Genomic DNA, 16118 nt, shown 5'->3' with positions numbered 1-16118 from the left:
TTTCATGACTGATACGTGTGCCTCAGTATCCAACATTTTTTTTAATTTTTTCTTATTTACCCCAGCTGTCAAGCGACAATCCATCTGCGTGTAAGTTTTTACCGTGCTAAGATTAACTGGGGACACATCCCGTTAGAAGGAACGTTCCTTTTGCCATTTAACTGTTTCTTTTTATATGTTTATGCCCGAAGCGTTGCCAGTTATAGCATTGGTTGGTGACAAAGTGGCTTCAAATTCCCCTGTTGACCACAACGGTAACATTTCTTACCAGACAAATGTCTTTCTCTCATTACGAGTTTTTGTTGCATTATCTGTTTCTTGAAACGCGTGGCAACACAAAGTGCTTCTGCTAAATCCTCAGCGTTTTCCGTTTACATTCGCCGTGAAAAATCTGGAGAAATTCTCTCAGGAAAATGTCTAATGCCCTATTCTCTGCCTGTCTGAGAATGAACCATCTACATCTGGCTTCTGTGTCATCTCTTAAGTCTCTACCTGTTGGGCGTGACCCTATCTACACTCCTGGAAATTGAAATAAGAACACCGTGAATTCATTGTCCCAGGAAGGGGAAACTTTATTGACACATTCCTGGGGTCAGATACATCACATGATCACACTGACAGAACCACAGGCACATAGACACAGGCAACAGAGCATGCACAATGTCGGCACTAATACAGTGTATATCCACCTTTCGCAGCAATGCAGGCTGCTATTCTCCCATGGAGACGATCGTAGAGATGCTGGATGTAGTCCTGTGGAACGGCTTGCCATGCCATTTCCACCTGGCGCCTCAGTTGGACCAGCGCTCGTGCTGGACGTGCAGACCGCGTGAGACGACGCTTCATCCAGTCCCAAACGTGCTCAATGGGGGACAGATCCGGAGGTCTTGCTGGCCAGGGTAGTTGACTTACACCTTCTAGAGCACGTTGGGTGGCACGGGATACATGCGGACGTGCATTGTCCTGTTGGAACAGCAAGTTCCCTTGCCGGTCTAGGAATGGTAGAACGCTGGGTTCGATGACGGTTTGGATGTACCGTGCACTATTCAGTGTCCCCTCGACGATCACCAGTGGTGTACGGCCAGTGTAGGAGATCGCTCCCCACACCATGATGCCGGGTGTTGGCCCTGTGTGCCTCGGTCGTATGCAGTCCTGATTGTGGCGCTCACCTGCACGGTGCCAAACACGCATACGACCATCATTGGTACCAAGGCAGAAGCGACTCTCATCGCTGAAGACGACACGTCTCCATTCGTCCCTCCATTCACGCCTCTCGCGACACCACTGGAGGCGGGCTGCACGATGTTGGGGCGTGAGCGGAAGACGGCCTAACGGTGTGCGGGACCGTAGCCCAGCTTCATGGAGACGGTTGCGAATGGTCCTCGCCGATACCCCAGGAGCAACAGTGTCCCTAATTTGCTGGGAAGTGGCGGTGCGGTCCCCTACGGCACTGCGGAGGATCCTACGGTCTTGGCGTGCATCCGTGCGTCGCTGCGGTCCGGTCCCAGGTCGACGGGCACGTGCACCTTCCGCCGACCACTGGCGACAACATCGATGTACTGTGGAGACCTCACGCCCCACGTGTTGAGCGATTCGGCGGTACGTCCACCCGGCCTCCCGCATGCCCACTATACGCCCTCGCTCAAAGTCCGTCAACTGCACATACGGTTCACGTCCACGCTGTCGCGGCATGCTACCAGTGTTGAAGACTGCGATGGAGCTCCGTATGCCACAGCAAACTGGCTGACACTGACGGCGGCGGTGCACAAATGCTGCGCAGCTAGCGCCATTCGACGGCCAACACCGCGGTTCCTGGTGTGTCCGCTGTGCCGTGCGTGTGATCATTGCTTGTACAGCCCTCTGGCAGTGTCCGGAGCAAGTATGGTGGGTCTGACACACCGGTGTCAATGTGTTCTTTTTTCCATTTCCAGGAGTGTACATCTTGATTCCGTGCTAGCTCTTAGGTCTGTGCATTTATCTTGCATATCTTGTGAGAAAACGACTGAGTTGTTTCATTCGCTTTCTGTTTTATGCTGTTGCGTTTCTCCATAAAAACTAGGCACTATTTTGTTTTCTATGTCTTTGTCGTAATCCCTCTGCTAATTGTGGAAAAGTAGATGCCTTATTAAGAACTTCATGATACGAGATTTAGTTCTTAGCCTTGCCAGTGACATGTAACCTGGCCAGTTGTAAACATGTTTCATCTGACCAACAACTGGTACTGACTAACACATCGTTTCTAAACACAATAACTTTCTGTGATGTTTTCCCGGACAAGGTGTTATGAGATTCACAGCTGAAGAATCAGCGGATGAAGGGGAACATTTACTACAGTTTATCTTCTTTACAACCTGATTGCGGCTGCTGTTCTGCAGATAAAGCTTGTAACTGCTGACTTAGAAATTCATTAGTGCTTTCTGTTGTTCACTGCCCTCTAACATTTTCGAAACTTGCTCCATAAGAGTGGTTATCATATCACTAGTACTATCTGGCCATTTCTACGTCTTGTTTGTGCAATTTAGTTTTTCCTTTTTTTCTTTTTTATACGAATAAATTAGTATCACTTCCAAACACTAACTCAATAACTGCAGTTGCGAATCAAAACAATTACACTTAATACTTAACGCCTAATCATTGTCCAACGACACTCTGCACAATGATCCACTGCTGGCTCATATGTTCTACGTGTTGTACATGTCGCAGGTATAAATTTATCACGCGGTAGACCATGACGCGTTAAATATACGGCGTGTCAGAACAGGCTACTCTTGCCGACTACTACCCTTAAATTCGGAAAATTAGCTGGCTGACAAGACCTATAGAAAGTAACTTCGCAGTCTTCAAGTTCTATCTCGAACATCACAACAAATACAATTCCTCTGAGAACAAGTAACTACCTTTCTTTCTCCGACTCATCCTATGTGGCTGTTGCGGACGTTGGTGTGCCGGAACGAAAATGGTTTCGAAACTGTCGTCCTCCAATTCAGATTGGCGCTGAGCTGCAGCACTACTAGCTCGTGAGCTTCGACACTTCTGACAATCAATTTGTAGGGCTCACGCATTCCTGCGCTGGAAACCCCTACTGTTTTACCGGGATAAATGCCGAGGAACCTGTGTGGCGTCGGAGGTGCCAATAAAACGTAAGTAAATACTACAACATTTCTTTCTCTATATACAACACGTAGCTCTGTGCCGGCCGGTGTAGCCGTGCGGTTCTAGGCGCTACAGTGTGGAACCGCGTGACCGCTACGGTCACAGGTTCGAATCCTGTCTTGGGCATGGATGTGTGCGTTGTCCTTAGGTTAGTTAGGTTTAAGTAGTTCTAAGTTCTAGGGGACTGATGACCACAGATGTTAAGTCCCATAGTGCTCAGAGCCATTTGAACCATTTTCGTAGCTCTGTCTTCAGTGGTGGCTCGTGGCGCAGCAAGCCCGCGAAAATCCTGCCCAACCTAGTGGCTGGCTCAGGCTGACGTTGCTCCTTATATCAGCTCTGTGCTCAGGTGGGTGATATCTAATAAACGGGCAGCCGCCAATGGTGTGGAAAGGCATGCCCCGTCGGAAGCCGTGCGCTGAGACGGCGATGATCACAGCGTGTTTGTATTGTGTCTCACACGCCATTTTAGGAACACTCTGTCCCTCCCAGATCACTCCTCGTGTTGTCCCGTCGGGTGGGCCGTGATGTCGGATTCCGTGAGGTCGTGTTGAGGGGAGACGGTGGCAGAAATAATGAAAAATTTACAAATTATTTTTATTTGCTTATTTGATAATAAATATAATTGAGATTATTATCCCAAATTTTTTCCTTGAAATTCGAACTACAAATGGCATAAAAAAATTAAAACCCTAAGCAGTGTAATGCGCAAAGCCCGCTTTTAAATGTACCAAATGGAGGAAAACTTTTATTGCAGAATTTGGCGGTGGTGATGGTGGTTAGTGTTTAACGTCCCGTCGACAACGAGGTCATTAGAGACGGAGCGCAAGCTCGGGTTAGGGAAGTATTGGGAAGGAAATCGGCCGTGCCCTTTCAAAGGAACCATCTCGGCATTCGCCTGAAACGATTTAGGGAAATCACGGAAAACCTAAATCAGGATGGCCGGAGACGGGATTGAACCGTCGTCCTCCCGAATGCGAGTCCAGTGTGCTAACCTCTGCGCCACCTCGCTCGGTCAGAATTTGGCCTGTGAACCTAGAAAATATAGCTTTAGAAGGCAGTATTGTAAAGAAGGCTGTGGAGCCATTTTCTGGTTCAATCAGTGTGGTATAGAAGACTGCGGAGTGTTGTAAACAAGTTTTGTGCTGTTCAGTGAAATTCGAGTGACACTTGATTTATTGTGCCATTCTTTGTGCAAGGTTGAATCTGTTGATCCCTGGTAAAGTATTTAAAAACTATAGTAAGTCCCATATTTCCAATATAAAGCGAAAAACTGACATTAAGGTTAGGGTCGGGCCTGCAGACGCAAACATTAGCTTGTCTCCAAGTACATCTAAAATAAAACTTGGGACAGGGATTGTGTCAGAAGAACCAAATCATGACAGAAGTACAGGTTTCGGAACTGTGGATCTGGAAATGGTGGGCAGAAGCACTTAGAAAAGCCTGCAAGTGCTCTGTTTGTGGAGGAAATATGGATTTGGTTGATGATGGAAAGAGAGAAGGTTTGGTTTGCACATTGAACATTTTGTGTCAAAACTGTGATTCTGACAGACCATTCAAGACATCAAAGGTCAGTAATAGAATCTATGAAGCCAATATGAGATTTGCTTATGGACTAAGATGTATAGGGATTGGAAGAGATGGTGGAAACCTTTTATGTGGTATTATGAACATGCCTGGTTCTCCCCTAAAATTTTCTGCAATGAATACTGCTTTCCTCAATGCAGTTGCAGAAGTAAGTGAAGAGAGAATGAAAATGGCAGTCCTGGGGGCAATTCAAGAAAATTGTGAAGCAACTAATTGCAACGATATAGCAGTTTCCTGTGACAGCTCCTGGATGAATAGGGGGCATACTTCACTGCATGGAGTTTCAACAATCATTAGTGTCGACACTGGAAAAGTATTAGACTTAGAGGTGATGTCTAAATATTGTTCTGCATGTTCCTTGCACAAAAAATATATTGATGCAGGTAAAGAAACAGAATGTCAAGAAGCCCATAGAGCTGTTTGTAGAATTATTCCCTACAATACTGGCGACAAATCTCGCTACTCTTCAACAGCTCCCACGTTTCACACTCACGATCAGTTTAGAAAGAAGAATTAAGTTTAACTTGAGCGCATGCGTTAAACTGGTCAAGGAAGCGAGTTTGGCTGTGTGTATACCGAAATGTTAAAGTGTTTTCTGCTGTTACCCCTATTTCTGTACGAATTTGACGATGTAATAGCAGAAGAATGAATTAGTAGTTGCTTTTTTATGAGAGAATTCGCGTTACCATTTTAGAAATGCTTAAATGCACGACTGAAACTAGTAGCGTATTTGTTTTAAATAAATTTATACTGTTAAGACAATTCAAATAAAATTTTCGGTCTATATAACTGGCTAAACTTCGGTCTACGTGGTGGCTATCGACATCCCCAGTAACACGTTTTTTTTTTAAGAAAAATCGAAACAGGAACGTTAAATATTCACTTGTGTAACAAGAACACATACTTTAAATAAAACACTATTTAATCTTAAATAACTATCTTTTGTGGACAAAAACACCTGTATATCTCACTCGGTGGCAGTCTTGTAATAGTAAACACAGTGGCTGTACAGAAGACAGCGTATTATGCGTGTCTAGACTGAAAACTTGTTTGCCAGCGTTTACATCTGCAAATGTAGAGATGTGCCAGCTGCCAAGGTCTGTGACTCACTCAGAGCTTTTCAACAGAACTAGATTGTGTGCCAAAACTGGACTTCGCCCACCACTTAGTACAATTAAAATCGAATATTAACTAAATTTATGACTGGAATAATGATTTCCTGGTAAGGAGGACGAAGTGCAACGTTTTCCAACGTTTCTTTGCACAGGAAATTAAAGAGTACTGGCCCTGTGATATTCTCGCACCACTGCCGACAAGAAAGATTAAGCACACACAGGACATGTTCAGATGCTATTTAACTTCATACATGTACACTATCGGAAGATATGTAAATGATTAGAGTTATAGTTCTCTTTGTTACAATTCTCTTTGATAGACAGAACGGCCACAAAAGTAAATTAGTACTGTTCATGTTTAGTGTCGTTACCAGGCCTGACAGGATATGTAAGTGAAGTGAATACGATCAAATGTTAAGTGATTACTATGAACGACACAGAGATGCCATGTACTCGTGTGAGACAGCATTATCTGCATCTGACAGAGTTTGTTAGGGGCAACACTGTGGGTCTCCATTTGAGCAGCTGAATGTCAAGATTTGTCGGGCATCCGGATTTGACCCTACTCCGACGTTGGACTGCATGGGACAGTGAAGACACCATACTCGTCATCAAAATTCCGGTCGATGACGTCTGATCATCAGGTGCCGCCTCGTGCACTGTGCACCATGCACTGCTTCACAGTCGCGCATTCGTAATATATTTCCTGCAACGTTCTGTGTCATCCCACACTACTGCTCGCGAGCTGTCAGCAGCCAGGCTAGGGAATTACCGTCTCGTGTATAGGCTCCCGGTAACACCGTAATACAAACGGGTTCCTTCGGAGTCGTGCTGCGACCGAGAAGTATTGACAGCTGATGAATGGCGTCGCAGTGTGTTCAGCGTTGAATTGCTATTCTGCACTACCCCGAATGAGCATCGTCGGCGAGTATAATAGCGACATGGGGAGCGGCCTTTCCTTTCAATGTTTTACAGACGCACAGTGGTGTTACTCCTGGCGTCATGGCATGGGGAGACAACTGGTATGACTTCAGGTCACGGCTGGTCGGCACTGAGAGAATGCTGACAGCACATCGGGCATCGTCCGTCCTCATGAGACAGTACCACTGTGCAATTTTTCAACAGAACAATGGTCGTCCACATGTGCCATTTGTTTCTATGTAATGTGTGCTTAGCCAGAAAGATCCCCACGTGTGGAACCAGCTCGGACGTGAACACCGTCCCAGTGCCAGTTTCCAGGACATATAGATTAGTGATAACACTTGTGGACCAGCTAGCCTCGGGATAGGGTACAACGGCTTTACGACACCCTTCCCAAAGAATCAGTGCATGCATCTAGGCCAGTGCCATTTGTTCCCTCTAACGGCTGAAAACGAACGTCAACACACAGTAACGCAAGTTCCATACATCGGTATCTGTTTCAAACCCGTAAACGTGTAGAGTTTTGTGCCTACGAACTACGATTTGCGGACAGCATTTGTTTTCTGTTGTCATTAGAGGAAAGCTGCTGCAGAATCGCGTCCAATGCTTGTGGAAGCTTGCGGCAAAAATGCTCTTGGAAACACACATTGTTTCGAGTGGTTCAAGAAATTCAAAGTGGTGATTTTGACGCGAGAAACTATGAGCGCGGGAAACCACCGAAAAAGTTCGAAGACAACGAATTGCAGGCCTTATTAGATGAAGATGATACTCAAACCCAACAGGAACTTGCGGAACAATTGAATGTGACGCAGAAAGCCGTTACTCTTCTGTTGAAAGCTATGGGAAAGGTCCAGGAAGTGGGAAAATGGGTTCCGCATGAACTGAATGAAAGACAGCAAGCAACTCGAAAGACCACTTGTGAAATGCTGCTCGCCCGATAGCAGAGTAAGTAGTTTCTCCATCGAATAGTGACAAGTGATGAAAAATGGATCCTAAACGTCGTAAATCATGGGTGAATCCAGGCAAATCATCAACACCCACTGCAAGACCAATTCGCTTTAGAAAGAAGACAATGATCTATGTTTGGTGGGATCAGAAAGGTGTCATCTATTGTGAGCTGATAACACCTGATGAAAGAGTTAACACTGATCGCTACCAACAGCAAATGATCGATTTAAATCGAGCATTACGTGAAAAACGACCGGAATATGGGAAAAGGCAACACAAAGTCTTATTGCTCCATGATAACGCCCCAAGGTCAGGGAAGCGATCGAGGTGTTCAGCTGGGTAATACTAGGGTATGCGGCTCATTCTCCAGACGGCTCCGTCCGATTATCATCTATTTGCATCACTGGGACACGTTCTCGCTGAACAACGCTTCAATTCGTATGGCTCTATGACTGGTTCGCTTCAAAAGAAGAACTGTTCGTTTGGCGTGACATTCATAGCCTGCTGGAAAGGCAGGAGAAATGAATAAATAGCAATTAAGATTATTTTGAATAAAATATTGTTTATCAGTTTAAAAAACAAAATGGTTCAAATGGCTCTGAGCACTATGGAACTTAATATCTATGGTCATCAGTTCCCTAGAACTTATAACTACTTAAACCTAACTAACCTAAGGACAGCGCACAACACCCAGTCATCATGAGGCAGAGAAAATCCCTGACCCCGCCGGGAATCGAACCCGGGAACCCGGGCGTGGGAAGCGAGAACGCTACTGCACGACCACGAGCTGTGGACTTATCAGTTTCAAACAACAGACGTGCAATTATTGCAACCAATTCCGGTTTCATACATCTACATCAGGTATATTAATAAGTTGGCTTATACTACGAGAATAGCTCTCTCCGAAGAGGCTATGAAGGCCCAAAAGTTCCGACCGACCGCCGTTGCATCCTGAGGCCGCAGGTGTCACTATATACGGATAGGGAGGAGCATGCGGTCAGCACACGTCTCTCCCGACCGTTGTCAGTTTTCGTGACGGTAGACGCTACTTCTCAATAAAGTAGCTCCTCAGGTGGCTGAGCGCACCCCGCTTGCCACCACTTCTCGGCCGGCCCGGACGAACACCCATAAAACTTAACTTGGGTGATCTGACGGGACCAATGTTACCACTGCGCCAAGGCTGTTGGCGCACACTGATAAGCTCTTTCTACATTTGACTAGACTTTGTATCACTGAAAAAACATCACATACCCTCTCATCCGATCCAGTATCATTTAGTTTCCTCTTTCTCTTCTGGGTGTTTGGCTTGTTTCATCAGACAGTGTAGACGTTAGTGTCAGTGGCGTTTAGAAACGGCTGTAATTGCTAGAATTGAAAAAAGATACGGGGCCTTATGGAATTCCTGTCGGATTCTGAATAGAATTTGCAGCAGCGTTAGCTCCTCTTTTAACTTTAGCGTGGAATAGATCCCCGCACCAAAAAAATTGCCCAGTAATTGGAAGAAGGCACTGCTCTTATCCGTCATAAAAACTACCGCCCAACAACTTTGACATCTTTCTGTTGCAGAACGTTGGAACACATTCTGCGTTCAAACATAATCCTGTATCCCGAGCTGAATGACCTACTCCATTTCAACCAGCACAGATTTCAAAAACATCGGTGATGTGAAACATCAATTGCATTTTTCTCGCGTGAAATTCAGAAAAGCACGGATCAAGGCAGTCGAGTGGAGAAGATATATCTTGACTTGCGAAAAAGCATTTGAATCAGTGTTACTCCAACGCTTACGAAAAAAATGGGTTCAAAACGAAATTTTGGACCGGATTCAGGATTTTTTGGTAGGGAGGAAGCTGCAAGTTCTCTCGAATCGAGAGTCGTCGACGGACGCAGAAACAACATGAGGCGTGTGCCAGGGAGGTGTGTTGGGATCCTTGCTGTTAATGTTGTGCAATGTACCTTAATTACCTGGCATATAATTACAGCAGTAAGTAAGACTTTTACTGATGATGCAGTTACCTGTAATGAAATACTGCATACAGAATAGCTGCGCAAATAACAAGAAACACTAATAACGAAAATCAAGAAGATTTTTTTTCTTTTCTAACATGAGCCGTAATTGCTATGACACACTCCAGTATATTTTCAAATGCTACTTAAAAATCATTTTCCAACATTTATTGCGTGCTTCGTCTAAAATTTTCCGTGAATCATCGTGTAACGTGCGCATTATACGCACAGCTTAAGCATTTAATGAACATTTTACTAATATAAAGGTCGTTATCGGCAGGTGAAGCCATCATCGTGAAAACTTAGAATTATTGTTAAAATCCAATATAAAGAATGTTTATGAAATGCGATATTTCGTGTGTATCTACAGTGCTGTGTCCGTATATGATTGCCAGAGTTTGTTTCCATTGTCCACTCAAAACGTGTGGTCAAGATAATTGTCATTATTTCATATTTACTATATTACCCAGGATTGAAAATCAGGTAGAGAAAGAACTGGGTGAATATCAGGCTGGGTTTAGAAAAGGAAGATCATGCAGTGAACAGATATTCAGTCTACTCTCCATAATACAACTTCGCGCACGCACATCGAAAAATCTAGTAATTACATTCATAGACTTCAAAAAAGCATATGATTCTATTGATAGACCAACTCTGATTAACACATTAGAAGAATTTGGGATTGATGATAAAAGCAGAAGTCTAATCCAGGAAACCCTTACGGGAACAAAATCGCAAGTGAAGTTTTTGGGTAGATTGTCACAGCCGTTTGTAATTGGAACAGGTGTTAGACAAGGGGATGGGCTCTCCCCGCTGTTGTTTAACATTGTCCTTGAAAAAGTGGTCAGGGAATGGAGAAAGAAGATGGCAGAAGCTGGAGTGAAAAATGGGATAACGTTAGGAAGAAATAAAACAAAAATTGAATGTCTGGCATTTGCTGATGACATGGCAATATTGGCAGATGACATCGAAACAGCAAAGATTCAGATAGAAATGCTGCATGAGATCGCTGAGAAGACAGGTCTACAAATATCGTATGAAAAGACAGAACTGATGATACAGGACAAAACAGACCCAACACAGACATTGCAAACTAAATATGGAATAATTAAGAGAGTTCATAAATTTAAGTATCTAGGGGAATGGATTACACCGACAGGGTTACCAAATGTTTCACTACAGGAAAGAGCAATAAAGATGGAAACGGCATACCAGCTATGCCGAAATGTATACAATAAAAAGTCGATCTCCATCAATGCCAAGCTCAGGCACTACAATGCGGTAATAAAACCAGAAAGTTTGTATGCGATTGAATGCATCCCACTGAACAGAAAACGTCTGTTGGAGAAATTGGAAATAAAAGAGAGAAAAATACTGAGAAAGATCTTAGGACCTAAAAAGGATGGACAGGATTATAAATTGCGATCCAATAAAGAGTTATACGAGAAAATTGAAAAACTGACAACATCCTTTAAAAAGAGAAGACTGAGTTTCTATGTGCATGTCAAAAGAATGGCACCAGAAAGAACGGCAAAGAAAATCCTGGAGTACATGGAAAGCAGAAAGACACAAATTAACTGGCTGAAAGAAGTAAAAGAAGACATTGCAGAAATGAACATTATACCAGAGACAGTTTACAACAGAATGGAATATAGGAATGCCATCAACAAAATACAGGGATTCAAAGACCGAACGCAATCAAAGAAGACGGGAACAACCTGGTCGCAAGAACGTAAAGAAGCCCACTCAGAAAAAATGAAGAAGTACTGGGAAGAACGCAAGAAAAAGCACAAGAAATGACTGATGCTTAGCGTAGTCCAAAGTTGACTGTAACGAATAATAATAATAATAATAATAATAATATTACCCAGAGTTTCATATTTCGTGTCTATCGCGAAACGTGTCCTGTTATCTCTGGGCTGTATCCTTCTCCGTATTTTCTCAGGTCCGTCATTCGCTGGTCCCAACATTTTAAACTTCACTCGTCAGCATAGTCATTTATTGGTAACTCCTCATCGTTTGGTTACAAATATACGCTACATACTATTTCAGAGAAACGCTTTTCTTCCACGACAGCTTCACTTGCCCCATAAAAGTCGTTCACTTCATTTCTTTTCGTGTGTGGCAGGACTTTCGGCTGGTTTATTAGTTGCACTTCACAGCATAGGTATCCTCGGCGGCGTGTAGGAGCGTCTCACCCCTTATTTGGCGGAAATATTACGTCTAAGTATTATTTGTCCCACGTAATTCGAGCTCTAACGCCCGCTTAAAAGCACCTCATAATATATAGATATATACAAAAAGGGCCAAAAAAGGACTACCAACAGCAGGCAGAGGTAAGATTTGTGAAGGTGGTGCTCTGCGTATGATAGAGTGTGTGATGGATGCGGATTGGCCGGGGGCGACGGTGACAGAGACAAATGCCTGCGTCCCTGGGGCTCGCCGCCGCCGCAGCCGCGGGACGCATAATTAAACACCGCGTCAAATAAAAGCACGTCGCCTGCTTACTGACCGACTAACGCACTTATGCACAATTTCCTCTGCTCTCTAAAAACTCTTCCTCTCTTCTCATTTCTATCGTTATCATACAGTTTTTCTCTTGATTTACGTGTTTAGCACCTCTTTATCCCACAAAGTGGCGACCGTAGGGATTTTCTTATTTTAATACTGCGGATTTCATCTGGGCTTCGTGATTTCCTAAAGTAATGTAGATGGTCTCCAGTATTGTTCAATATCCTGGGCCACACTGGATTCTGTCTTGATCGTTCTCCTAAGATACAAATATTCATCACGTGACGAGATGATATGAAGTCACATTCCAGAAACTTAATACTGTCTGGACGCCATGTATGAAGACACATGATATTTGAAAAACAATTACAGATATCGCGACAAGTTCCTTCACTCGTTACGGTACAGAAAACAGCGAATGTTTAGTTGTATGGTTCATTTCCGCAAGTGTTGTATATATGAGGATAATGAAGAAAATACTTTTATACTGAAAAAAGGAAACGATTTATTTCTCTCAACAGTAGCGAAAATATCGCGGAAAAAGGAGTACAGTAGTACAACGGTTGTTGGTAGTGTCAGTGTGGTCCAGTGGCTACACTTCAGACGCTATTAGAGCATTTTATTTTACCTCTGGAAATGATTTTCTTATTTGTTAAATGGCAGTTCGCACCATCGTTCGCAGTCCATGTGAAACTGTAGGTCATCAATAACTGCCTGTGAAACACTTCAGTGGTCAGGTGAAAGCAAGAGAACTACACTTCCAGTAGGACCATGCCTAGTAAGGCATTACAACGTTCAAACCAATCCTCAACTTTACCTTAATATTTGCAGTGAAACTTTTCCAAAAATTATCTGGAAATGTGATAAACTGCCCGCCGGGCAATGTTCTATTCAAAGCCTTAACGTACTTTCTGACTGTCAAAACTATTTCGTCCACCAGTGGCAGCTAAATTTATTCGAACAAGTTGAATTTCTATTTTTAAAAGCAAATAAATTAAGAAAGATGGTACTGATCCCGCATGCTATACAAAATAGGTCAGAACGCCGTTGCAGAAGCCACAAAAAAGAATGCCAAATTTAAAAGAAAGCAAAATCCACAAGATAGGCGAATATTTACAAAAGCTGAAAATTTTGCTCAAACTTCAACGTGAGCTGCTTTTAATAATTTCCACAACTAAACTCTGTCCCGAAATTTGGCAGAAAACCCAAAGATATTCTGGTCGAAACAAAATGCACCAGCGGCAAGACGCTATCAATACCTTCGCTGCTCGATAACAATCGTGATGTTACTAATGACAGCGCCACTAAAGCGGAGTTATTAAGCACATTTTTCCGAAATTCCTTCGCCGAAGAAGAAGAAAATATTCCAGAATTTAAATAAGAACTACTGCCAACACGAGTAACTTAGAAGTAGATATCATCACTAGATAAAGGCAAGGCCTCTGGTCCAGACGGTATACCTGTCAGGTATGCTGGTACAGTAGATCCATAATTAGCAATCATACACAACAGATCGCTTGTCGAAAGATACGTACCTAAGCACTGAAAAGCTGCACAAGTCACACCAATATCCAAGAAAGGAAATAGGAGTAATTCACTGAATAACAGATCCATATCACTAATGTCGATTTTCAGTAGGATATTGGAACATATACTGTGTTCCAACATTACAAGTCACCTAGAAGAAAACGATTTAGTGACAAATAGCAAACATGAATTCAGAAAATATCGTTCTTGTGAAAAACAACTAACTCTTTTCTCTCGCGAAGTAATGAACGCTATCGACTGGGCATGTCAAATTGATTCCATGTTTTTAGATTTATAGGCTTTCGACACCGTTCCTCACAAGCTACTTCTAATCACATTACGTGCTTATTGAGTATCGTCTCAGTTGTGGGACAGGATTTGTGTTTTCCTGTCAGAACAGTCACAGTTCGTCGTAACTGACGGAAACTCATCGAGTAAAACGGAAATAATATATAACGTTACTCAAGGAACTGTTATGGGCCTTCTTCTGTTTCTGATCTACATAAGTGGTTTAAGAGGCAATCTGAGCAGTCCACTTAGATTCTTTGTGGACGAAACTGTCATTTACCGGCTTGTAATGTCATCGGATGATCAAAAACAATTCTAAAATGATCTAGATAAGATATCTATATGCTGCTAAAAGTGGCAATTGACTCTAAATAAAGAAATGTGTGAAGTCATCCACATGAGTACTAAAGGGAATCCGCTAAACTTCGGTTACACTCGCAAAAATCTAAAGGTCATAAATGCAAGTAAATACTTAGGGATTACAATTACGAATAACTTCAGTTGGAACGATCACATAGGTAACGTTGTCGGGAAAGCAGACCAAAGACTGCAATTTTTTGGCAGAACCCTTAGAAAACGCGACAGCTCTTCTAAAGAGACTGATTCCTCTACGCTTGTCCCCCCTCTCCTGGAGTATTGCTGTGTTGTATGAGATCCGCATCAGATAGGATAAAAAAATTGGTTCAAATGGCTCTGAGCACTATGGGACTCAACTGCTGAGGTCATTAGTCCCCTAGAACCTAGAACTAGTTAAACCTAACTAACCTAAGGACATCACAAACATCCATGCCCGAGGCAGGATTCGAACCTGCGACCGTAGCGGTCTTGCGGTTCCAGACTGCAGCGCCTTTAACCGCACGGCCACTTCGGCCGGCTTCAGATAGGATCGATGGAGGACATCGAAATAGTTCAAAGAAGAGCAGCTCGTTTTTTACTATCGTGAAACAGGGGGGAGAGTGTCACAGATATGATACGTGAATTATGGTGGCAGTCATTAAAACAAAGGTGATTTTCGTTGCAGCAGAATCTTCTCATGAAATTTTAATCACCATCTTTCGCCTCAGAGTCTGACAATATTTTGTTGGCGTCTACGTACATCGGGAGAAATGATCATCAGAATGAAATAAGAGGAATCAGAAATCGCACGGAAAGATTAAAGTGTTCGAGAGTAGAACGGAAGAGAAATAGGTGGAAGGTGGTTCCACGAACCCTCAGCCAGGCACTAAATTGTGAACTGAAGAGTAATCACGTAGATGTATTTCCGTAAATATTTTGTATTTCTAGCCAGTTTCGCCCCGTGGCCATTTCTAAATCGAGATGTACACTGATGTTGGGTGTGCCACCGTATTTATAACCAATTCCTGTCACGTGGGAACGAGAACCTGTCCTGCACGCAAGTCAAATTACCTTGGCGTTATCATACTTACGAACAAAAAAGTGTGACTTTCGTTCAGACGCAAATTCCAGCCGGCCAGGTAGCCGGGACTCGGGAATGAGCGGATCCGACATGTGGATTAACGAGGGCCGGTGTGCACGTCAGCCTGTATGTGGTTTTTAGGCAGTTTTCCACATCCATCTATTTATTCTAAATACCGGCCTTGTTCCCACGATGAAATACAATTAGATACACGATACACAAAAGTTCGCAAACCGATGCCACATTTGACAACGCTATTACACTAGACGCTTACTAGGGAGATGGAGACGCGCGGGCTAGCCGAACGGTCTTAGGCGCTGCAGTCATGGACTGTGCGGCTGGTCCCGGCGGAGGTTCGAGTCCTCCCTCGGGCATGGGTGTGTGTGTTTGTCCTTAGGATAATTTAGGTTAAGTAGTGTGTAAGCTTAGGGACTGATGACCTTAGCAGTTAAATCCCATAAGATTTCACACACATTTGAACATTTGGGGAGATGAAGGTGGGAAAGGAAGGGGGAGGGGGGCGAGGGGAAGCTGTCGGTAAATTTGAGAGTGGCACCCCATCTCCCATCTGCCTATATTCGCGTATAGTTGGTTCTTCGCGAAATTGGATAAGTGCCGTTGAGTATCGATCCAGCATTGGCTGG

The sequence above is a fragment of the Schistocerca serialis genome, chromosome 3 (assembly GCF_023864345.2).
Source record: "Schistocerca serialis cubense isolate TAMUIC-IGC-003099 chromosome 3, iqSchSeri2.2, whole genome shotgun sequence".
Taxonomy (NCBI): Eukaryota; Metazoa; Arthropoda; class Insecta; order Orthoptera; family Acrididae; genus Schistocerca; species Schistocerca serialis.
The sequence above is the reverse complement of the archived record's forward strand: the minus strand, read 5'-3'. Positions refer to the sequence as shown.